Source organism: Pinus tabuliformis, chromosome 5_1, assembly GCF_031772625.1.
Source record: "Pinus tabuliformis cultivar Carrire ecotype Pingquan chromosome 5_1, CPIR1, whole genome shotgun sequence".
NCBI classification, from domain to species: domain Eukaryota; kingdom Viridiplantae; phylum Streptophyta; class Pinopsida; order Pinales; family Pinaceae; genus Pinus; species Pinus tabuliformis.
Genome location: NC_142305.1, coordinates 428,893,379 through 428,918,057, shown reverse-complemented (window position 1 = coordinate 428,918,057; position 24,679 = coordinate 428,893,379). Strand labels below are relative to the sequence as shown.

The 24,679-nt window shown below is 39.3% G+C and overlaps 1 protein-coding gene across 1 annotated transcript in view; it reads right to left on the bottom strand.

The window, feature by feature from the left end:
- Nucleotides 1–24,679, bottom strand: part of LOC149165328 (putative lysophospholipase BODYGUARD 4) — a 172,333-nt gene that overhangs the window by 73,486 nt on the left and 74,168 nt on the right. The window lies entirely within an intron of this gene.

Here is a 24,679-nt window from a genome sequence, read left to right as displayed (position 1 = left end):
CATATGGAGAAAATAGAATTTCATATCCTATTCAAAATTCAGCAGACTTAATAGTTTTCAGGAATTCAGGATCAATGGAATTGTGGCATTCCATTAAATTATATCAAGTATGAAGGTATGCGATTAGCATTCAATCAAGAGCACCAAGCCCTATATGTACCCTAGTGTTGGTGGTGTTAATTGCTGAACTCCTTTGTCACGCCCTTAGAAAAAAATTACCTTTCAATCAAGTCAAAATCATCGATCAAGCATGTTAAGCTTTTTCTACCATATCTTAAGTCTTGGATTAGGTAGTTTGATCAAAATTGGGCAATGTTGACTAATATCCCTATACAATCAAGGTAGAGGCAAAGGCTAGACAAGAGGAGAAGAATCTAGATTCTCGATGGTTGATGCATCTAAATGGTTGATGCTCGAATAATTAATCATTAATGTACAATGGATGCTATATCTATCTTGATTTATGCAAAAATATGCATGTTTTCATGTCTTCTACAACTAATTTGGTATTTGGGATGTTTGTTTTGAGTATAAACGCAAAAAAATAAAAATATATATATATAGCAGACGCTTCGCTTCCTAGATTTTTGGAAAATGACCCTTCCGCGTCCCCGCTTCTAAAAAAAGTCCCTGTTTCGTCCCCGCTTCGTGCAACATTGGGCCTAATGTTTGGAGGAACACTTCCTGGAATCAAGTGAATAGCATGATCATAATCATGAATTGGTGGGAGGCCTTTGGGAGTCTCAAACACATTGGAATGATTGTCCAGGAATTTTTGGAGATCTGGAGAAATAGATGATTTCGATGCTTGAACCTCTAGTGAGCATAATTGTGCAATTACGCCCTGTTGTTCTTTCTTCAAAAGCTTTGGCATGCCGTTAGAGTTTATTATCTTCCCTAGTTTCACTGTGATACCTCTTAATTCAATTTCCTTTCCTTTCCTTCCCAAAAAAATTCCAAGAAAAGTTCTTGAAAATTAAAAGCTATCATCCCCAAAGATTGTAACCATTGGACTCCTAATGCAATATCAGCACCACCCATTGGAATGGAAAGCATTAGATTATTCAATACATATTCTCCCATGGTTAGCTTGATATTATGGCACTTTCCAGAGCAACCTCTATTTGCAACCATCACTTGACACTATGGTGTTGGATATAGAAAGCAATTCAATTCCTTGACTATCTTACAATGAATAAAATCATGGGTACTACCCGAATCAATCAACACTATTACCTTTTTATTCTTCATATATCCTTCTATCTTAAGAGTATGAGGAGTGGTAATTCCCGCAATGCATTACAAGATATGGTCGAGTTCATTTCTTCTTTTTATGGGGTTGATTCCTAGTGTACATCCTCTTCTTTTGATGCTTCTTGTTCATTTTCTTCCACCTCTTCACAATCTATGTAAAATAATTTCTTCTCAACACACTTATGACCTTTAGTGTATTTGCTATCACAACTGTAACAAATCCCTTTTGCTCTTTTTTCCTTCAATTGTTGTGGTGTCATCTTTGTAGTTGTGGAAGGCTAGTAGCAGCAATGCTTCCATCTTTACAGTTGTGGGTGGTAGACTTCCTTGTTGCCATAATTTTGCTTTCAAATTTTCTTGTTACATTGAATGTCTTATTCAATGAATCGAGTTCCCAAAGGCGAACCTCATGTTGGATGTTATCCTTTAAAGTCCCTATGAAGACATCAATCCTATGCTCCTCTAGAATATCATTTACCTTGATATTCAATCTTTGGAAGTCCTCAATGTGCTCTGCCATTGAACCCTTTTGTTTGAGATTTATTAATTGGCTAAAGAAGGTGTTGTTTTTTGTATCCTCACAATGTGCTACCAATTCTTTCGCAAAAATTGTCCAAGTGACAATTGATTTACGAGAGCAAAGCCATCGATACCACACAAACTGATTTTGTTCTAAATATAAAGATGCAATGCGTACTTTTTGTGTGTTCGATACATCATGTAGATCAAAAAATTGCTCCATCTATAGTATCCATGTTATCGGATCCTTGCCATCAAACTTCCTCATATCGATCTTTGGAATGTGGTTAGTTTTCAACCCACTATGGGAGTCTCTAAAATCATAATTTATTCATTTTATCCTCATCATGATTTTCGTGGAGTACCTTGTCACCACTAGGAAGAATTTCGTATAACAACTTTGTCAAACCTTCCAAGTCCCTTTTTATTTATGTTTTTAAACCATCCTTCAAACCTTCCATCTTGAAATTCATCATTGCTTCCGTGTTAGATTTCAAACCATCCATCTTAGCTTCCAGTTCATTTTTGGTTACTCTTTACGAGAGTGAAATTTGTTGCACTTGGTCTTGTAATTTCGATATATCATGCTGCAATTCTTCCTCTTCTTCATGCATCATAGAAGAGCTTTCTGGTTACTTACTAGGTGTGTCCATTTTTTTTTTTGAGACATTTTGGAATCAAACAATGATATCTATGCTTCACTATGCCCTTTGAATCACTTCCGACTGATTTTTCAAACAAAAGTTATGTAAAATTTAAAAAAATACACACTTTTTTATTTCTTTTTAGGATCTTGATATTGAAACTATTTTATCTCTGTAATTTCAGATCTCCAAAGTTTGAACGTTTGTCCTGTGGTAGCCCCCAAATTCTTCTTTCCAAACCCACAAGTCAGACCAAGATTGAATTCTTCAAGAAAGAGTTATACCCAATCTCCCACAATGACCTGATTATAGACTGGTTCAGTAGAGCGAACTTGTACGGAGTGCCACGTGTCACTGTTTCAACCTTCGGCCCTGAAAATGATACACAAAAAACTACAGTTCGTTCACTTTCATTCACTTTTATGAAATTCAAATTCGATGCTCGAAGAGAAAGTTATGATGATTTTCCCTAGCTCACCTGTTTGATATGAAATTTTGAAGCCTACAAAAACCCTAACTTCCTCAAATCATATCTCGATTATAGATTGGTTCAGTAGAGTGAACTTGTACGGAGTTCCACGTGTCACTGTTTTGACCTTCGGCCCTGAAAATGATACACAAAAATCTACAGTCCGTTTACTTTCATTCACTTTTACAAAATTCAAATTCGATGCTTGAAGAGAAAGTTATGACGATTTTCCCTAGCTCACCTATTTGAGATGGAATTCTGGAGCCCGCAAAAACCCTAATTTCCTCAAATCATATCTCCAAAAATATAGAAAACCAAGATCTGAAATTCATACACGACATTCGCCAATATTTTGGCTCCACGTGATTGCAATTTCAGCTTTTGAAGTCTCGCAGAAAAAGCATTATAGCGAAAATGCCAAGATGGCCTGTTTGAAGAAGCGAAACCCTAGAATCCAAAGCTCTAATACCAAATGTTATGCAACTAGCTCTCAAAATAGAAGAAAAGATAAATCAACAGCTTAAAAATTATCCTCTTGGAGGGGGAAACCTCTTTTACATCACATAAATGCACAATTCTTGGATGATACAAATGACAAAACCTCCTTGGTATATATGAGTCTAGGGCTTCATAATATAATTAGAGATTACATAACAATAATAATGTAAGGGCACAACAATAACAATAGTGGGCTTCTACGAGGCACAACAATAACAATATGGGGGCTACATGGGTGCAACAATAACAATCGAGGGCTACACTAATAATAACAATAAGGGGGATACACTAGTATTATAAGGACCTAACAAACGCGCTTAGCCATCGATTAGATCAAGTGAACTTCTAATTGTGACCATTCATTCTTGAATGAGAGATTATAAAGTAGATCAATGGGTAGCTTTGGAGATTGTATAGATATTCAAGTGGGTGATTTTCAGAAGGCACTAGAGGGTTTCAACAGTAGTGATTGAGCAAAGATTTTCCAAAGATTCTTGCTATCAGTTTATTTTGCAGGAGGTCGAGTTTTTCCCAATGCGGTTGTGAGCTTCAGGAGGAGACCGAATTGCTCAATGTATTCGCAGGAGGAGGCCAAGCTTATTTGTCGGAAGGCACTACAAGTCTTCCAGAGGTCAAATTGAGTCTTCCAATGCTAGTGTGAGTTCACTGGAAGTCAGTGTGAATTTGTTGGACGCCATTCTAGTCTTCTAGAAGGCAGATCGAGTTTGACGGAAGATAGTGCTAGTTGCCAAAGGAAATGTGTGTTGCTAGAGGTAATGTGAATTGCAGAAAAGGGAAGTTGTGGGGTTTTCTAGATTATCACTATGAAATTTCACTATTGCAACAATTGGAAACTATTCTTCTCATTGAATATTATCATGTGCAATTTATTTGCTATTACAACAAACAACGAATAAAATCACTACTGCAATTTTCACCAAAAATAAAATGCACTACAGAAGTAAAACTAGAACTGAGAAAATAATGCACACACAATAAAAATGACACTGTTGTTTTTGGACAAATGTCCCAGGAAAAACCCAACGTGGGAAAACTATTGCAGTAGATGAGGGTTTTATTATTATTATTCAACAACAAAATCTGAGTACAATATTTGGATGCCAAACTAGCAATCCTCTCCTCAGAAATCACTAGCAAAATATTTGAGATATTTTTCTCTCTCCACAAGCAATCCTGGCCTAATATGGCCCCACAATCAGTTCCCAATCTGCCTCTACATCAACCACTGCGCAAGCAAAACTAGCACTGCTTGGAATAACTATTATTTGCCTCTATTGACTGTCTCCACCATTGAGAAGGATTCGTTGACCCTCTAGATGAATTTTCTCGGCACTACTACATCATCGATCTCTCCTTTGGTTGAATTGAACTACCTCCTTGAGGTTTTGCGCAACCTCTCTGTGGAATAACTCAGTCTCTTTCTGCTGACTCTTTCGGCACTGGAAAATCCTCTGGAATCACTTTGTTGTTGCTCCTCAATTTTGCTACTCGATCACTAGCTTGAATTCTTCCCTATTTGAATCTCTACTTTCTGGGAAATTCAATCTGTCTTGATCTTCCTCTCACTCGATGTGTTTATCTTCATCCCCATCGTCTTGCTCTTATAATCTCATGTTGGTAAACCAAAAACCATGATTAGATCTCCATCAACGGCTAAGATCATTTCAAACTCAATACATGTGATTTTCTAGAGCATTCTCACTTTTCCTTAATTAATTACTATTAATTAACCAGTTTTCATAAGTTAGACTTAGGAAAACTTTAAAGGATGGCTAATTAATTAAATTAAGGTGTTTCGCAAGCTTACCTTGCGAAACCTTTTCTGGGTTTTCAAGACCTTGTGTTCTTAGCCTCTCTGACACAAATCGAGACTAGAACACTTGTCTGAAGCTACAAAAACTAGCAAGAAGAAGTAAAGAAATATATTTCTAGAGCTTTGCCAGTGAGAGGCAAGCAGTTGTATTTCTCAATAACAGATTATTTACTGAAGATAATAATAAAATCCCTCATATTCGAAAACTGGTTTAACCCACATTGGGGTTTTTCCAGGGACGTTTTGTCCAAAAATACCGATGTAAATTGTGTGATTGGTCTCTCACATATTTTCCTGCATTTTCATTTTGTGATTGTTGTTGTTATGTTGTTATTCGTTGCTTCCAATAAATCAATTAATTTGTCGTAAATAAGTGACAAGAAATAATTAACTGGTTAATAGCACCTTCTGGGTAACAAGAATTTCACATGGTATCAGAGCAGTGAAGTGTTGAGGTTATTTGTGATCTAAGTACAAGGGTTTTATAGGAGAAATCAAAGGCTTCACATGGGTTATTTTAAATGTTGTCAGAACCGGACTAGTCATCAAACCGGTAGATCCCTTGGACCGGGTATCGGTCAGAACCGGACCGAAACTAGTCAAAGAACTGGACCAAAAAATTGGTCAACCAAAAAACACATAAAATATTCAATTTTTAAAGAAAAACATATATATTCATGTGCATCCATATGAATCCAAACCATTTATACACAAATGAGAAAAAGTTCTCATTTATATAGCATGTAAGGGTGCACATAACCAAAATAGCATCGTGTGCAATCCATTTCTAAACCAAAAATACATCAACAGACAAGCTCCACATGGCATCTAGCATTAAAAAAATCATCCTACAACAAATACCTACATATCATCAAAATCATTACCTACATTGGGATCTTCGTCATCAATATCACCCTCTAAGCATTAAAATAAGATAGAAAGAGCATAGCATGTCAAGTCAAGATTTTGTTTAAGTGATGGATGCTTTTCTTAGTAGACTCATGATAGAGGAGTTCGATAACCAATGCCACTAACATCAAGGTACATAGAGGGCTTGGTTCTCTTGATTGAATACTAGTTCCATACCCTTGTACACGACAAAATCCAGTGGAGCGTTGCAATACCCCCAATCCTGAAAATCTGGAAAATTGTTAATTCTGTTGGATTTTGAGTGAGATCTAAAATTCTACTTTCTCCATATGAAATCCAATGAGGTCATAACCACTCTCAAATATCCTGAGTCATTTCATGGTAATGTTAAAAATTTAAGTAAAAGGATGAAAATGTCACTTTTACTTTAAGAATTTATCATTACCATGAATTGCATAGCATTAGTAGGGAAATATTGTCAAATACTAGGCTTCCCTTGTCAGAAACCATTGTTTTTTAGAAACAAATTGTGTTCAAAGGGTCCTTGGCAACAATGTACAAAATCAGTCAGTTTGGTATTGAACCGTCCAAAAGCAGTTCAGGTCATTGGTCCAAACCGGTTTTGGCCTCAAAATAGTCGGACCGGCTGGTTCAGACTGGTTCGATTCGATCCTGATAACACTGGTTATTCTTCTCCAGATCTATTCAAATTTATTGGGGTTTATTGTTCGAGGGTTTCATAAATGGCCTCAACTAGTTTGAGGGATCAAGGCAGACTTAATGGTGCATCAAACTTTGGTGTCTAGAAATCCAAAATCTTATTATTGTTGGAGGAGCATGGAGTGAAGGAATATGCTACGATAGTTGTAGCCATACCAACAAATCTGGAGCAGTTAGCAGTTTACCGGAAGGAGGATGCCAAAGCTAGGCGCATAATCCAATATGGGGTTAAAGATCACATCATTCCCCATATTGTAGAATTAGATACAACCAAGAAGATGTGGGATGTCATCCTGAAGTTGTTCCAGAATGCTACTGTAAACAGGAAGTTGATCCTCAGAGAGAAGCTAAGAAACACCAAGATGAACAAAGGAGAAGGTGTAGTCAGTTACCTCACTAGGATCAAAATTGTCAAGGACAAGTTAGCAGCTTTCGGAGAGAAGATAAGTGATGACGATCTCATGAGAACTGCCTTAAATGTGTTGTCAAAGCAATGGGATGTGTTTGTTCAAATAATTAATGGATGATAAGACCTACCTGACTGGGATAGTTTGTGGAGCGACTTCACTCAGGAGGAGCTTAGGTTGAGTCTTGTCAATGGCAGCAATAGTAGAACCAGAAACATGAGGACGAGAATGTTGCTCTAGTAGGAAAGGGAAAATCCAAGGAAGGCTCAAGCAAAGAGCCTAACTCCAAGGGAGAGAAGAAGAAAAAAGACTTGAGTAAAATCAAGTGTTTTGGATTGGTTAACATGGTCACTATGTCAGTCAATGTATGAATAGAAACAAAGGTGACAAGAAGAACAAGCAGTAAACAACAACTTTAGCAGATATTGACGAGCTATCTTCAAGACTTAAAGATGATTTTGCTCGCATAGCTTGCTTATCTAGCTCTACCTCCACAGGAGTCTAGTTTATTGACAGTGGGGTTTCGTGTCATATGACAAAGGTTAGAGAATATTTCTCCAACTACAAGGAAGAGTAGGTTGACTTCTCGATTCAGAAGGGAAACAAGTCCAAGTGCCCTCCAGTTAGGAGAGGGACAATTACCTTTTAGAGGGGAGTTGGGCAAGAGTACTCATTTTACAGATGTGTTTCATGTACCACTTTTAGGAATGAACCTGATTTCAATTTTTGCTCTTTAGGATGAGGGATATGATGCCTACTTTTGAGGACAGAAGGTGTACTTAAAACACCAGAATTGGAAGTCAGTGATTCAAATTAGGGTCAAAAGCAACAAGTTATAGGTTATAGTTGGATCCTCCAAAGACACTGATAAACAACAATAGTAGTAACAGAGATATGAGGGAATTATGGCATAGGAGGATGGGACATATCCATCATGGAGAACTTAAGTTGCTCAAGGAGACTGTGATAGGAGTTCTAGAAGTAAGCACAAGACATGATGACATGTGCAGAGGGTGCATGCTTGGGAAGTTTGTGAAGGCGGTATTTCCAAGGAGTGATAGTAGAGCCAAGGGCATACTAGACTTGATACATTCTAATTTTTTTGGCCCATTGTCCACAAAGTCTCTCAAGGTTATGAGTACTTTGTGACGTCAATGATGACTTCTCCAAGAAGACCTGGATTTACTTCTTGAAGACACGGGAAGAAGTCTTCAGTCACTTCTAAAAGTTCAAGGCTCTTGTGGAGAATTCGAGAGGCAGGTAGATAAAGGTTCTTAGGACAGATAATGGAGGCCAGTACATTGAGAAATCCTTCAAGGAGTTCTGTGTGAAGGAGGGCATTAAGAGATCATGGACAACTCCATATAGCCCACAATAGAATGGCGTTGCAAAGAGAAAGAACAGGACAATAGTTGGAGTAGCGAGGGAAATGCTATATGACCAAAACATGTCTAGATATCTTTGGGCAAGGGCATGTAGTACAAAAAATTACATTTAGAACATGGTCTCGCATAAAGTGTTGGGAAAAATGACACCCAGGGAGGTATTTACAGGGAAGAATCCAGAAGTCGAACACTTCAGGATTTTTGGCAGTATCACATATTGTTATGTTCCAAACGAAAGCGCACCAAGTTAGATTTGGCTACAGAGAAGGGATATTTCATTGATTACAGCGAAATGTCCAAGTCATACAGATATACATTCTAGGAAGCAGGAATATTATTGTGAGATAGGACATAAAGTTCCTAGAGGATAAAGCATTCAGGAGATCTCGCAAGTTGTTAGCAATTGATCAAAGTCATCCAGCAGAAGCTCCAAGGGATGGATAAGGATCTCAGGCTTAGGGCACTAGTATGAGCACAATGACTAGTACAGGTGCATGTATAGGTGCAGAGGAGAGTTTGCGGCAGGTGAAAAAGCAACAACATGATGAGGACCTTAAAGCTCCACCCATTACTAGTGGGAGAAGGAATAGAGAGGCTATTCAGATGTTGCGAGATGCACAAGAGTTTGTGGGAGCTCCTAGATCGAGCACTAGGGATAGGAGACTGCCAGAGAGATATTCAGGGTACAAGGCATGGGCTTCCTGAAGAGTGAGGCGGACTTGAATCTCTACTATTTGATGTTAGGAGGTGAGCCTCTGATTCTCGTGTTATATGTGGATGATCTATTTCTAACTGGGTCACCAAGGCTCATAGAGGATTGTGAGAGGGATTCCAGTTCAAGATGAAGGATTTGTGGCTAATGCATTATTTTCTAGGTCTGAAGGAATGGCAGATATATGGGGAGATCTTTCTTGGTCAAGGGAGATATGTTATGGAGGTCTTGAAAAAATTCAGAATGTTGGATTGTAGACCCATGTCTACACCATGATAACCAAATAGAAGAAGATTGATACGTCTAAGTAGGAAGCAGTGGACCCCACCTTGTATAGACAGCTTATTGGCTCCCTCATGTATCTGGTCAACACAAGGCCAAGCATTTGCTTTGCGATCAACACTCTTAGTCAATTCATGGTGGAAGGAAAGAGGGTGCATTGGACAATAGTGAAGCATGCGTTGCGATATCTACGAGGTACAATTGAGTATGGGTTGAGATATACTCGAGGTGATGGTGCAGGTTGATGGGATATAGAGATGTAAACTAGGCAGGTAGTGTAGTGGACTGAAAAAGCACTTCAGGATGTTGCTTCAGCATTCGATCAGGGGTTGTCTCTTGGTACAGCATGAAGCAAAAATCGATTGTGTTAAGCTCTGAGGAAATGAAATACATGACAGCAAGCACGGCCACACGTGGGACCATATGGATTTGGAAGTTGTTAGTGGTATTGTTTGGCCATAGCATAGACACGACCAACATCCACTATGATAATCAGAGTTGCATCAAGCTATCTGAGAATCCAGTCTTTCATGATAGGTTGAAGCACATCAACATCAAATACCATTTCATCAAAGATTGTGTACAGCATGGATCAGTTCGACTATAATATGTTCCCACATATTAGTAGGTTGCAGATATTCTAATGAAGGCCTTGGGTAAAGCAAAGTTCGTTTTTTCAGGGACAAGTTGGGTATAGTGGAGAACACCTTCCTTGCTAAGAGGGAGTGTTAGTTTTTTGTAGCTCAAACAGGTGTTCTAGTCTCGAGAGGTGTCATTGAGGCTAGAGACACAAAGGAGTTAATTATCTCCAAGCCCATGTAATTTTTCCTAAGGTTTGCCTAGAAAAATATCTTAATTAAGTCAATTATTGACTTTTTAAAATACTTCTTATGTCTAACTTAGGAAAAGTGAATAATTAATTGATATTAATTGGGATAAGGTAGATTTTCCTCTAAAAACTTGTAGAAAATCTCTAAGACAATTTTAGCTATTGATTAGATCAAGTGAACTTCTAATCATGGCCATTCTTTCGTGAATGAGAGATTATAAAGGAGATCAGTGAGCAGCTTTAGAGATCATACAGATATATTTGAATGGGTGATTTTCATAAGACACCAGAGAGTTTCAGCAACAGTGATTAAGGAAAGATTTTCCAAAGATTCTTGCTATCAGTATTTCTACAGGAGGCTGAGTTTTTCCCAATGAGACCATGAGATTCAGGAGGTCGAATTGCTTAGTGTATTCGTGGAAGGAGGCCAAGTTTATTTGCTAAAAGGTAGTGCAAGTCTTCCAAAGGTTAGATCGCATCTTCCAATACCTGTGGGAGTTCACCAAAAGCTAGCGTGAATTTGCTAGAGCCCATTCGAGTCTTCCAAAAAGCAGATCAAGCTTACCAGAAGCTAGTGTGAATTGCTAGAAACAACTAATGCGAATTGCTAGAGGCTAGTGCATGTTTCTGGAGGCAATGCAAATTGCATGAAACGGAAGTCATGGGGTTTTCCATATTAGCAAAAGTAAAGAAATATTCTTCCGGAGCTTTGCTAGTGAGAGGCTAGTTGTATTTCTCAATAGCAAATTATTTGAAGATAATAATAAAATCCCCTAAATCTGAAAAATGGTTTCCCCACATTGGGGGTTTTCCAAGAACGTTTTGTCCAAAAATACTAGTGTAAATTGTGTGATTGGTTTCTCGCATATTTTCCTACATTTTCAATTTGTGATTGGTGTTGTTTATGTTGTTGTTTGTTGCTTGCAGTAAATCAATTAATTTGTTGTAAATAAGTGACAAGGAATGATTAACTAGTTAATAGCACCTTCTGGGTAACCAGAATTTCACATAGGGAATATGTCACTAAAATTTTGCAATACAAGGTAGTCTTCAAGCTTGGGTCCTTTATCTTCTAGTGAATCTAATTTATGGATTACATACAATTGAAATCCTATTCTAATACGTTTCTTTAGTTGGGTAGTTGAAATTTGCCTAACGAAAAATTGCCTTTGGTATGCCCTTTATTGATATTGAGTTTCCATATACATCAATGCACTCAAAGTCTTGTTGTAGGAATCAAGTTTAACTCAATGTGTTTCCAACTAATCCATTTTGATGTGGACATCATAAGAACCAAGTAGCAAATATTTTTATTTTTCAATGTGAAGAGTCCATTAAGCTCTAGTGGACATCTCTCCACATTTTCACTGACCTTTCTCTTGGTTCTAGATGGTTAGCTAGACTAGCCATGACCTACTATGCTTGCACTTTTTGAGAGAACAAGTTTGAAAAATCATAGCAGTCACATAACTTTGACTAGATCCATAATCAATTAAAATGGAAATAAATTGCTTAGCAATCTTACCTTTGTTTTCAACCATAGTTGATTTGGCGATCTACTTGGTAGTGTTCTGGTGCAGCATAGATCCTGGGAAAAATTGTTGCTACATCCTCAACAGCGGTACCCTCTTGAATGCTATACACATTTCTAACACTCCCTTTGCGATAGGAACTGTTGAGATTTGTAGCTTGGGAGGTACTCCAAGCCCTAGGGTTCGGGGTTTGGAGGAATGAGCTCCAAAAATGGCTTTGTGGGATTAGAACCCAAGGTGTGGCCTTTGCACCCAAGCTTGTGGGTGTGAACCCACAAGGATATTTTGACACTTGGCACTTGGAGGATGTAGGGGACCCTTAGAGGAGCAAGGGGGCACTTAAAACACCAAGAGATGCCGTATTGTTTGGGAGATATTAAATTATTTGTATGTTGGTTGGCATTGCACGAGGAAGTCAAGTCGGCTAGGGTAATATGTGCCCTCATGACAGTTCATGTAGCCCCAAGGAGATGCATATAAATATGAGGATTCATTGAGGTAAAGAGAGATCCAAGTGCAATGAAATCACAAGGAATACATCTATGTTTGAGCCACAGATCAAGGCATACTTAAGCAAAGAAGACAAGATCTTAGGGTAGCATCTTTTATTATCTGTTTGGATGTCGAGTGGATCTTAGCAGTAGGTTGAGGCTTAAGGTTGATTTTTGAGTTGTGTGATTGAGTTTTGTGTGTGGACAGACCTCGTAAATGGAGTCGCAAATCCCTGAACCATTGTAGACCTAGGCTGAAGTCTGTAGCAGCTTGTGGAGAGGGCTGAAAGGCCTAGAAACCAAGTGCAGATCAATCCTTGGAGTAGCAAAGGGAATAGGTGTAGGAATTTACAAGGTAAGTTCCTCAGAAAGAACACCAAAAGGAAACCGCTCACAACCAGATCACAGATCAATACACCAGTATTTTTGACGTGGTTAAAACCCTCAAAGAGGGAAACAGTCCACGGCCTGCACCAACGTGGCTACTACAGGCAATTTATTAATCAAAGAATGAAAATTTACATAAGCTTCTCTCATGCACGGATTACCCGAACAATGACCCTCCATGCGCTTTAAATAGAACTCATGGACCAATCGGGTGTCAAGCCACGGATCAAGTGTCGGTAATACCGAGGAGAGAGTGAACCGTCGGATCACTACATATCGTGACCGTCAGATTGTAAGTTACAAAATGTACAACGGTAAAGAAACACACTTTACCTAACTCTATACCTAACTCTACACTAGACCAAGTTGAACTTAACTATATCCTATGTGTCGGAATATCCTAACATCCCCCCTTAAGAACAACTTGGGATAGGATTGAAAGATTTACAAATATGACACAATAGGAGAAGGAAGGAGGCACTAGAGCCTATCCCCCCTTAGTGACAACTTCCTGAACTCCAAGCATATATCGAAGTTTAGTGAACTTCGCCTCTGTGAGAGCCTTTGTGAAGATGTCTGCAACCTGATCATCTGTTGAACAATATTGCACTTCAAGAACATGGTCATGAATGAGCTTTCTGATGAAGTGCATGTGTAGTTCAATGTGTTTGCTGCGCTGATGCTGGACTGGATCTTTGCATAGCTGAATGGCACTTTGATTATTACACCAAAGTGTGGTTGGATGTTGCTGCTCAAAGCCAAACTCTGATAGGATCTAACGAAGCCACAAGGCTTCCTTACTAGCTTCCACGGCACCACGATACTCTGCTTCTGCTGACGAAAGAGAAATGGCAGCCTGTTTCTTACAAGCCCATGTAATAGGTCCTGAACCAAGAGTGAAGACATAACCGGCAGTAGACTTCCGATCATCAGGGTCACCAGCCCAATCAGAATCAGTGAAACCAACTAATAGAGGAGCTTCTTTGGCACTGTAATGAATCCCAAACTGTACTGTACCTCGAACATAACGAAGTATTCTTTTAGTTGCTTTCCAATGACTTTCACGGGGGTTTTGCATAAAACGAGCAACAAGGCCAACAGCAAAGGAAAGGTCAGGACGAGTATGGGTTAAATACAAGAGTTTTCCTACAAGTTGACGGTATAAGGTAGCATCAACTTTAGGAGAAGTACAAGAGACTGAAAGTTTGACTCCAGACTGAAAGGGAGAAGGGGCTGGCTTACAGTCTTCCATGTGAAAATGACGAAGAATATCACAAGCATACTTGGACTGGGAAAGGAAAATACCCTCCTTGGATTGCAAGACTTGAAGACCGAGAAAATAGTGTAAGTGTCCTAAGTCTGTCATTTCAAATTTCTTTTTAAGGCTGGACTTCACATGGTTTATAAGGTCGGGATCACTACCAGTAAGAATAAGATCATCAACATAAAGAACAAGGATGATAAGAGAGTTGCCCACTTTCTTGGTGTAGACAGTATTGTCAGAATAACACCTAGAAAAGCCAGATTCTAAAAGAAAGCTATCCATTTTGGCAGACCAAGCCCGAGGAGCTTGCTTGAGACCATAAAGGGATTTCTTAAGTCGACAAACAAGGCTGGAGTCTGTTTGTATGAAGCCAATGGGTTGTTCCATATAGATTTCTTCCTGCAAGTCCCCATGCAAGAAGGCAGATTTAACATCCATCTGATGGACTTCCCATTTTAAAGAGGCAGCAAGGGAAAGAACAAGGCGGATAGAGTTCATTTTGGCAACAGGGGAGAAGGTTTCAGTGTAGTCAATGCCTTCAACCTGTGAAAAGCCCTTAGCAAAAAGACGAGCTTTATGTTTATCAACTTTCCCATCTGGTCCATACTTGGTTCTGTAAACCCATTTACATCTAACAAGTTTGCGTCCCTTTGGTAGAGGAACAAGATCCCATGTATCATTTGCCAACAATGAATGATATTCTTCATTCATAGCTGCTTCCCAATGTGGATGGCCTGAAGCTTCTGCAAAAGTGTCAGGATCATGATTTACTGGAGCTTGAGCCAGTAAAGAAGAGGCTCTTTCAAACTGAGAACGTGTACGTCGTTGATCTGTAGGATCACCGGCAAGATCACCTGCTGCATCCCGAGTAGCACGGACCCATCTTGGAAGTTGAGGATCCTGAGAAGGTGGGGGAGGATTATCATCCTCACTTTCATCATCTGAAGAAGAAATGTTTTCAAAAGTAGAAGAGATAGGAAGAGGTGGCACATCCGCCGGACTAGGCTCGCAGGCCGATTTATTTTCATCAAATTTTACATCTCTTCTAATGATAACATTTTTGGACTTAAATGGAATAAGTCTATAACCTTTTACATCTTCAGAATATCCAACAAAAGTACATTTCTCACTCTTAGGTTCTAAAGCTTTATGCTTTTCATCTGGAATATGGGCCCATGCTTCACTTCCAAAAACACGAAAGTGACTTACATCTGGTTTAATGGAACTCCAAGCTTCTTCTGGAGTGATATTCTCTAGAACCTTAGTAGGAGTGCGATTGATTATATAATTTGCACAATTAATTGCTTCGGCCCAAAAACTAAGACTGAGTCCTTTAGATTGCAGCATACAATTAGCCATTTCCTTTAAGGTGCGATTTTTTCTTTCAGCTACACCATTTTGTTGTGGAGTGTATGGAACAGTATGTTGCATTTGAATTCCATTTTCGGTGCAAAAGTTGATGAATATGTTTTTAACATATTCTCCACCATTATCAGTTCTTAGCTTAAGAATTTGATGTCCAGATTGATTTTCAACAAAGGCTTTGAAGGCCAAAAAAGTGTTAAATACTTCGCTCTTGAGTTTTAAGAAGTATACCCAAGTGCGTCTGGAGAAATCATCAATGAAAGTTAAGAAATACTTGTAGCCAGAGAATGAAGCAACAGGAAGTGGACCACATAAATCAATGTGCACAAGCTGTAAAGGGGCTGAGGCGTGCCAAGAGACACGTTTGTCAAAACTGTCCCGATGATGTTTTCCGAGTACACATCCGGAACAAACACCATCTCTGCAAGATACCATAGGAAGACCTGTCACCATATTTTCTTTACATAGATGCTGAAGGGAGCGATAGTTTAAGTGACCAAATCGCTCATGCCAAAGTTTGCTCACTTCATCATTATGAGCAACAAATACTGAGGGAAGATTTGATGACCCAAAGTTGTGAAACTTATACAACCTTGTGGAATCATCAGCAATACCAGTAGCTAGAATCTATTTAGGATCTCTTAGATCCTTGATTACAACATCATTAGGTGAAAATTCAACAATTTTACCTTCACCTGAATGAGTTATCTAATATACAGATAGAAGGTTGCAGGATAAGGTTGGAACACATAATACATCATTAAACTGACCATTGTCTAGATGAACAGTTCTAGTCCCGACAACATTAAGAGATCTATCATCACCAACATATATATTTTTGGTGTTACAATCATTTAAAGAAGAAAACATGGCTTGGTTTTTGGCCATGTGATAAGAGGCTCCAGAATCAATGAGCCACTCATGAGAAGGAGAGGAAGAAGATACATTTAATGCATAACCAGACTGAGATGATTGACAACGACATGCAGAAAGTGCCATTCCGGAAGTTGAAGTTGAAGTATGCTCCACATGGATGTTATGTTTCTTCATTGCGGCTTCCAAGGCTTCCATCTTCTTAAATCATTTAGATTCTAAGTGGCCATCTCGATTACAAAAGTTACAATGTCTATCAGTCTTCTTCCATTTGTTTTTATTGGTCTTATCATTTTGCTGAAATGATCTTTCATTTTGAGGTTGAGTTGGTTTAGGACCATTCTTTTGAGGATATGACTTCTTAGGATTCTTTGAATTTGGTTGCTGCTGGGCGGCTAACGCTTTCGTGGAAGAGTTTCCAAGATTAAGAAGACCAAGGTGTAAGAGTTTTTCTTGTTCTCTTATTAAAGAATCACAAAAAGAGTCAAAGGAAGGGGCCTTGTAGTCTTTTCCTTGACAAATGAAAGCTTCCCTTGTAGAATGGAAGGTGGAAACAAATACAGAGTAGGCTGGTCCCAACTTAGTAAGGATGGAATAAATAAGGTTACTATCTTCTTTCTTAACCTTAACACCTTCCAAAAGATATCTAAGGGTCTTGAATTTGGACAAGAAATCTTCAATGCAAGAAAAATTATTAGGATCCAATGTAAGCAACTCATTTTCAAGTTGATGGGCTCTAATTTCATTTTTAATCCCAAAAACTTTAGTGAGTTTTTCCAATGCTTCATGAGGAGTCTCAAGTTCTGCAATGTGGAATCTAAGATCAGGAGAAATAGACATCCCTATCAAACCACGTGCTTGATCTTGTCTATTTTCCCATTTTGCAGCCTTGTCTTCATCTTTTGGTTTCTTCTCTTGGTCTGTGGCTATTCTGTAGAGACCTTTACTTCTAAGTAAATCTTCCATGTAGGCTATCCATTGGAAGTAGTTAGTGCTGTCAAGAATGACTTGGCATGGACTTTCCATTTTTAAAAAAAACTGATGCTGAAGATGCTGAAAATAAGTGTTCCAATGGATAGATCTCGAAAAATTAGGCTGTTTTAAAAAAAACGGCTCTGAAAAAGGCTTCCGGATGAAGAAGTTATGGCTTTTTGAAAAAAATTTGTTGAAGTTGCCAGCAAAGTACGCGAATGTGCGGGAATGAAAAAATCTGCCCCCACAAAATGGAGACTTGAACCCAAGACCTCTACTCTCTTAAAATAGCTTTGAACCAATTGATCTATACAAAAAATTTGAGAGAGAGAGAGGGGGGGGCCTTGGTTTGCGTGCTTGCCTTGAGAAAGCTATTTTTCCCTACAAAACACAAAACCCAACACGAATATGCAAAGAAAAACGAACCTTGCGGCTCGAAGTTAGCTTTAGCCAAAAAAACTAGATATTTAAAAAAAAAAAATCTCAAAGTTAGCTTTAGCCGAAAAACTAAATATTTTTCTCAATGTTTCTGATTTTCCGAGATCACACTAAGGTGCAGGGAAAAGAGCATACGCATGAGAAAAATCCTTCCTTTCAGTTTCTGATTTGCCCAGATCGCACAGAGTCGCAGGGCAAAGAGCATACGCAGAGATGAAAGGTATAGATCCGGTTAAAAAAAAGGGCTAAATAAACCGAAACCGAAATAAGAAGAGAGAAAATAACAGTAAACTGCAAAAACACTGTATACCTCCCGATCTGAAAAATGACGCAACTAGGGCTACCGGAAACCTTTTCGCGTGAAACGAAAGGGGTTCCTCACTGGAACAGATGCTCCGAACGCAACAGAGCAGTCCTCTCGGCCCGAAAGCAGTCAGAAACAGCAGATCTAGGAAACGACAGCCGCATGCAGTTCTACCGGCTTCAGATTTGGATCACCAACGGACGCGACCCTCAAATAGCTCTGATACCATGTAGGAATTTACAGGGTAAGTTCCTCAGAAAGAACACCAAAAGGACACCGCTCACAACCAGATCACAGATCAATACACCAGTATTTTTGACGTGGTTAAAACCCTCAAAAAGGGAAACAGTCCACGGCCTGCGCCAACGTGGCTACTACAGGCAATTTATTAATCAAAGAATGAAAATTTACATAAGCTTCTCTCATGCACGGATTACCCGAACAATGACCCTCCATGCGCTTTAAATAGAACTCATGGACCAATCGGGTGTCAAGCCACGGATCAAGTGTCGGTAATACCGAGGAGAGAGTGAACCGTCGGATCACTACATATCGTGACCGTCGGATTGTAAGTTACAAAATGTACAACGGTAAAGAAACACACTTTACCTAACTCTATACCTAACTCTACACTAGACCAAGTTGAACTTAACTATATCCTATGTGTCGGAATATCCTAACAATAGGAGCCTAGGGGAGGAAGGTAGCAGTTGTAGGTAGGCCTATTAGAGCTTGTAATTAGGGTTGATGTGGATTGTAGGTTGCCCTAACTAGACCACAAACCTGATAGAAGTAAACATCAACTTAGGAAGAGCTATGTAATGATGTATTTAAGGTTGATTTGTTGCTAGAGGATAGGTCCAGATTGGACAGAGGTGTATAGGGCATCTTGTGGTTGTTGGAGGACAACAAGTAGGTATTCAAAGTAGCCCTAGATCAGCTTGCCAAGGACATTGACAACTGGAAGGAAGGGTGAAAATTTGGGTAAGCTCAGGATTGATTCTTGAAGGACAAAGGAAGGAGGTCAAGGGAACATATTACATCAACCCAAGTTCATTGTTGGAGAGGGACATCTTGCAGTGATAGGTGGCAGTCCTCCAACCCGAATTTTGTATTCATTGGAGTAGCGCAGGAAAGCATTAGAAGGAAGAAGCCCCAAAGGAGCTAAGGAGCAGCTGTGGGCAATTGAGAGTTGTTCACAAACGATGTTGTGAACAACTCAACAGGAGTCTCTAAGTGTTGATGCATTGATGGACTAATGATCAACTAGGGAGCAGTAAGTGAGTTGTGTTCAGTGACCTAAAGGAGCAATACCATTGATAGAGGAAGGAGTTGTAGACTGGGAGTAGAAGACCAGCAGTTGTGTTCACGGTACGATAAGAGGAGTTGTGATCGTCGACTACATCAGCTAGATTTTCAGAGTATCTTGTTCTTGTATTCTTGTACTCGTGGATGTATGAGGGCCATTATATCTAGTACAGGAGCCCTAGATTGTTGTATTGAAGATTGTTTATATAACGACGTTGGGTTATTGTAAAATTGTAAAAAGTTGTCTATATTTGTGCACTAGTAGATTTACTATTGTATATTGTTCCGTTGTGCAAAGTAGTTTGTTGTGATACTTGGATTGGTAGCGTCAATGATTGTAAATTTCTAACCTAGACTCTAGTATCGTGGAAAAACAACATTCATTAACATCCATTATCGTGCGATCTATTTTACTAGCCATTAACTTTAGGGTTGGCACTACATGGGAAATAATGGTTTTGATTGCGTGGTCCCGCTTCCCGACACCATATACATCACTCCCTTCTGTTCATTCTAACCCCCTTCATCATTTTCCCATCCGAGTCTATAGGTGTCCATTGGGTCCATATAGGGTTAGCCTCTCCCTCCCCTTGTCCACACCTTGGGTCGGGCCTAGAACGATGCCCTGGAGGTTGATGCAGCTAAAAATAAAAGAAAGAGCATAATTTGGCCACTCTCAACAAGAAATGTACCACAAAATGCAAAAGATGGTCAAGATAGACAAATTTAGCACATGGGCAAAAGCCAAACATGAGCTCTACCCCTTATTTATGGCCATCACCCTTGTTCCTATGGCCCTAGATGAGCCCCCTCCACATTAAGGGACCCATGATCATCCCAACCCTTGGTGGGCAATGAAATGCCCCACCTTAAAGGTGTGTACCTACTGTTATATTCTATACATCATGCTCTCATCCCATGGAGCCCCGAGCAGTAATGAAGAAAAATCAATCAAAGACAAAAGGCATATGAAGAAGGGTGGAAAAGCAAAGGTTGGGGTAACTCATGTGGCACAATTTTCTCCCTCCTACACTCATATACCTCGGTGTGGGCTTCCCTAATTATAGCTACCCTTGTACCATTGTATGTGACCCCAATCCCCACTTCATACCATCATTATTTAACTTTCCACCTACCACCTGATGGATGTACCCCCTTTAAAGGCTGAAACCACCTAATATGGTCCTTAGCTAACCCCCTTATTGAGCTTGGAGACACTTGTGCATGCCAAAGCCCACTATGGAAGGGCATGCCCCCATGAAGGGCCCCATTGATTCCATGATTTGTAAGCTCTTTTACTTGATTATTCTAATGATTTGTTGTATTGGAGGGCAAGGGGACACATTAGATCTTATGCAGGATTACAAGTGGGCCTCCATTTGGGGATTGGTCTCCCTATACGGGGTCCAAGCCCTCCAAAGGGCCACATGGGCACTTGTAGGGTGAGCGTTGAGAGCCATAGGCCTCCACCATAGCAGAGAGTACTTCATGGATCCCCAACACCATTCAGTGATTGCTTGTGTTCCACCTTTTTGGATGAGGATGATGCACTTGGTTCACCATGCCCAGTCGGCTCCACACTTGCACCATACACTTGGCAGATGTTCCAGGGCCTAGATGAGGATGTGTCTCACTGTAGGAGACAAAGGGAGGGCTTATGTCACCATCCTAGCCCTTACAGATGGTTTATAGGCATTATCGATCCACTTGGAGACCCATGAGGATGTCATATTTCCCCCACACCCACTTGGGGCACCACATATGACTTGCTTGGATATCAAGGGGCCAACCCCTTGTCCACTATGTTTGGAGTCCATTCTTTCATAATGGCACACCTTGGACTTCATCAGGCCTTCTCAATGGCCCAACGAATCATTATGTTGATTATTTTGCCCTCTTAAGAGGCTTATTCTTATGTTATTGAGCTATCTTGGTGGGCTTGTCACCAAGGGATGTTATTATTACACAATATTTTATTATTTGGGGCTTGATCAGGATTAATTAGGCAAATCGAACTCTTTAGAGATGATCTAAATAGATGAGAGGTGATTCATTTCTCTCATCGTCACTTGGATTGGATTAGTATCTCTTGAGAGATTTTCGCACTTTTTGTTGGGATAACTTTGTGGAGCTTTCTTGATGCACTATGATGTTTGGATTTTCGCAATTGTCTTTGGAGCTTCTTTCTAATGCAAAATTGATGAATGGATATACTCTCTCTCATGTAAATCAAATTTTTTATGCTATTCTTGTTATCTTACTTGTCAAATGCATGTATCTTATTATCATTGTTCTTGTATGGGTTAATGTAATGCGAAATTCCTCTGGTACCTTGAACAAGTGATTAAATGCATGTGCTGATCTTTGACGGATTTGGTGAATGTTCCTAGAGGCACCCCTTAGGTTGAAGACCTCGAAACTGTCTCTTTCACAAATTTAAAGTATAAATCCCTATTGACGTAGTTGTTTCCCTTGGAGAGGCTAGCAAAGATCAATTAGGGCTCCTTAGCTCATGAAAATTCTCAATCTATGGGTATCTTGACTCCATTAAGCCTAAGCAATAAGGCATTGATCCCTGTATCCCTTTGGTGGTCAAATTTACCTCTCTTTTCTTCACTTTTCCAAATTCTAGGCCTAACCCTAGAGGGTCACTTAGGGCATCAAGCAAAATTCATACTAGCCATTCAAAACCCTTGAATTTTGGTCCACTATTACGCTGGGACTTTCTTAAGAGGTCCTCCAAATTTGAGGGAAATCCGACAGTGGAATCACGAGATAGAGCAAGCCCTAGCCATGAGACCAATTCGTGCCCTATGTTGATTTGGGTTAGTGTCCTCACTTGTATCATTGCATTCAAATCTCAAAAGAAAACTTATCCTGTGATCCTTTTCTCTCCCCCAACTAGGTCAAGTCCCTCCTTGGTTGATCAAATCCATACCCTTGACCTAGTTTGGGTCCACATGGTTTCTTTGTGGTCCCACAACTCTACAACTCAAATTCCACAAGGATTACATAGAATCCATTTCTTCACAAGGATCCTTCAGCCTGGGAAGCCCATTGTCAAGGCATATCCTCCAACCCTAGGTTTAGGCATCCTCATATCCCTTCTTAGAGAGCCAATAATCTTTCTTTCAAAGCAAGCAAGCTGATTACTTGAGCCTCTCTTGTGATTTGTAAATAGGCTTTAAGAATCACACCATATCTTATCATTGATCCATCTATTCTTGTGATTCCTCTCGTAACGGGACTCCTCCCATTGGTGAAAGTCCGTAAAGAGCAGGGAGCTTTAGCTGGGGTGACAGTGGGCTATTGCTCCATTGTTGCCCCTTGACCTAGTAGTTGCTCTATAGGAACCCCTCCTAGGACCCCTGCTGGTTTTAGTGGTAACAATACCTTCACAAGCCTTCCAAATTTAGAGAAGAAGAGCAGCTCCTAACAATAGAGAAAAGAATTTTCTAATAGGCCAACAAATCTTGAAAATGAACCCTTAAATCAACTCCAAACTAACCCAAGAAATTCTGAAAATTATCACTTGAAACAGCTTCAAATTTTCCCAAGAAAATCTGCTCAACAACTCTCCAAATCCAACCCTTCAGCCAGCTCTCCAAATCTGCCCAATAAATTCTTCAAAACAGCTTTGCAAACAGCTCTCCAAAATAGCCCAAGAAACTCAACTCAAAAATTCCAAATAGCTCAAATGAATTGTGTGAGTGAAATGGAGAGGGGAAACCTATTTAAATAGATTTAGCAGGGCCCTGGGGTTAGGTATTTTGCTTGCACTTTTATTATTTTATTGTTTTTTATTAGTTTGAGTTTTAGTTGTCTCTATGCAGAGCCATAAGACATCATACAGAACTGGATGGTTCAGTGATTTAAGGTTGATTTGGTACAGAATTGGAAGGTTCCAAAACCAGCCATTTCTTGTTCCAAACCCTAAACCAAAAGGGTACAACCCTGGAACTGACCAGACCAACTGGTTTTACCAATTCCAATCTGGTTCTGATAATATATCCATTGATTCCATTCACTAGTAGGGTCTTAGCCTTGAGGTCCGCACTAGGGATCGATACTAACACATTTACAACATTTACATATTATGACCTAATACATGCCAAGGGTCAAAACTGGGGTAGTACAATGCAATTTAGCTTGTACTCGCATCAATGTTAGTGTTCACTTTTGATGTTTCTCTAAGTATGTGACCCTATTTCTTGGGGCATGTACTATGCTCTCTTTGTCTGTTAAGTTCTGAGCCTATCTTGGGCTGTCTACCTATTCATTGTACTTGCCTCACTTGCATTCCACACAATTCACATGTCTGTTCTCAAGATTTGCATATTGTTCTAACTACACCTCAACGCACTTGTTTTGAGGTTTGTGCCCACATTCATTTCTCTTGGCACACACTCACTATTGTGCCCTCTCCTCTCAGATGTTGTCTTTGCTTGACTCCACTACCCTTCATGTGCCAATCAATTCGTTGGCCATGATTGCTTGTTAATATGCCCACGTTAAATCAATTCTTCAATGCATTCAAATGCCAAACACTATTGTGTCTTTGATACCATTTTGGAAAATGTAAATAACAATAGTATAAAATGTATACTAGCTATTGAGGGAAACCATTTGAATGCAATACATCGTTTTCCCAAAAGTCTCTTATGTGGGTACATAAAGGGAATCACTGTTCACTTCATATTCCTAAAATTAGAAAATAATTAAACTAATCTAAACTAAACTCACAGTAAATTGACTTTATTCCAATGTATACTTTCTAACTTAAATACTTGAACTAACATGACAATTAAATATATACTTTATCACAGAAACTGTGATATGAACATGGCATGCTTTCAGGTCATTATTGGAAACATAATATCCAATGATGTTGGAAAAACATTCAGAATATGAATGATCAATGTCTAGGAGGACCTTTGAACCTCTAATCTTCTGTGAGAAGCAACAACAAAATGGGCATAACAGAAAACCTTACAGATGTGCATTTGGAGCGACAACTGAAATGTCAAAGGTGTATAAAGATGAACAAATATATATATATATATATATATATATTCAGAGAGAGAAAAGGTCCTTTTTTTGTTCTTCAGCAGTGTGCTAAACACCTGAGTTCTCAATTCTAAAATGTCTAGTTTACACCAATCATATAGCAGAAAATAGGCCTGCAAACATGATACCCTATTTTCTGCTGGGTCCAAAGTTCTGGTATGGAATAGTATGATAGGAAGTGTTGATTTCATTTTAAGACCCAGCATAGGGTCTATCGTATTGCCTTCAGGTTGCCTAGCACTTACAAATTATCCC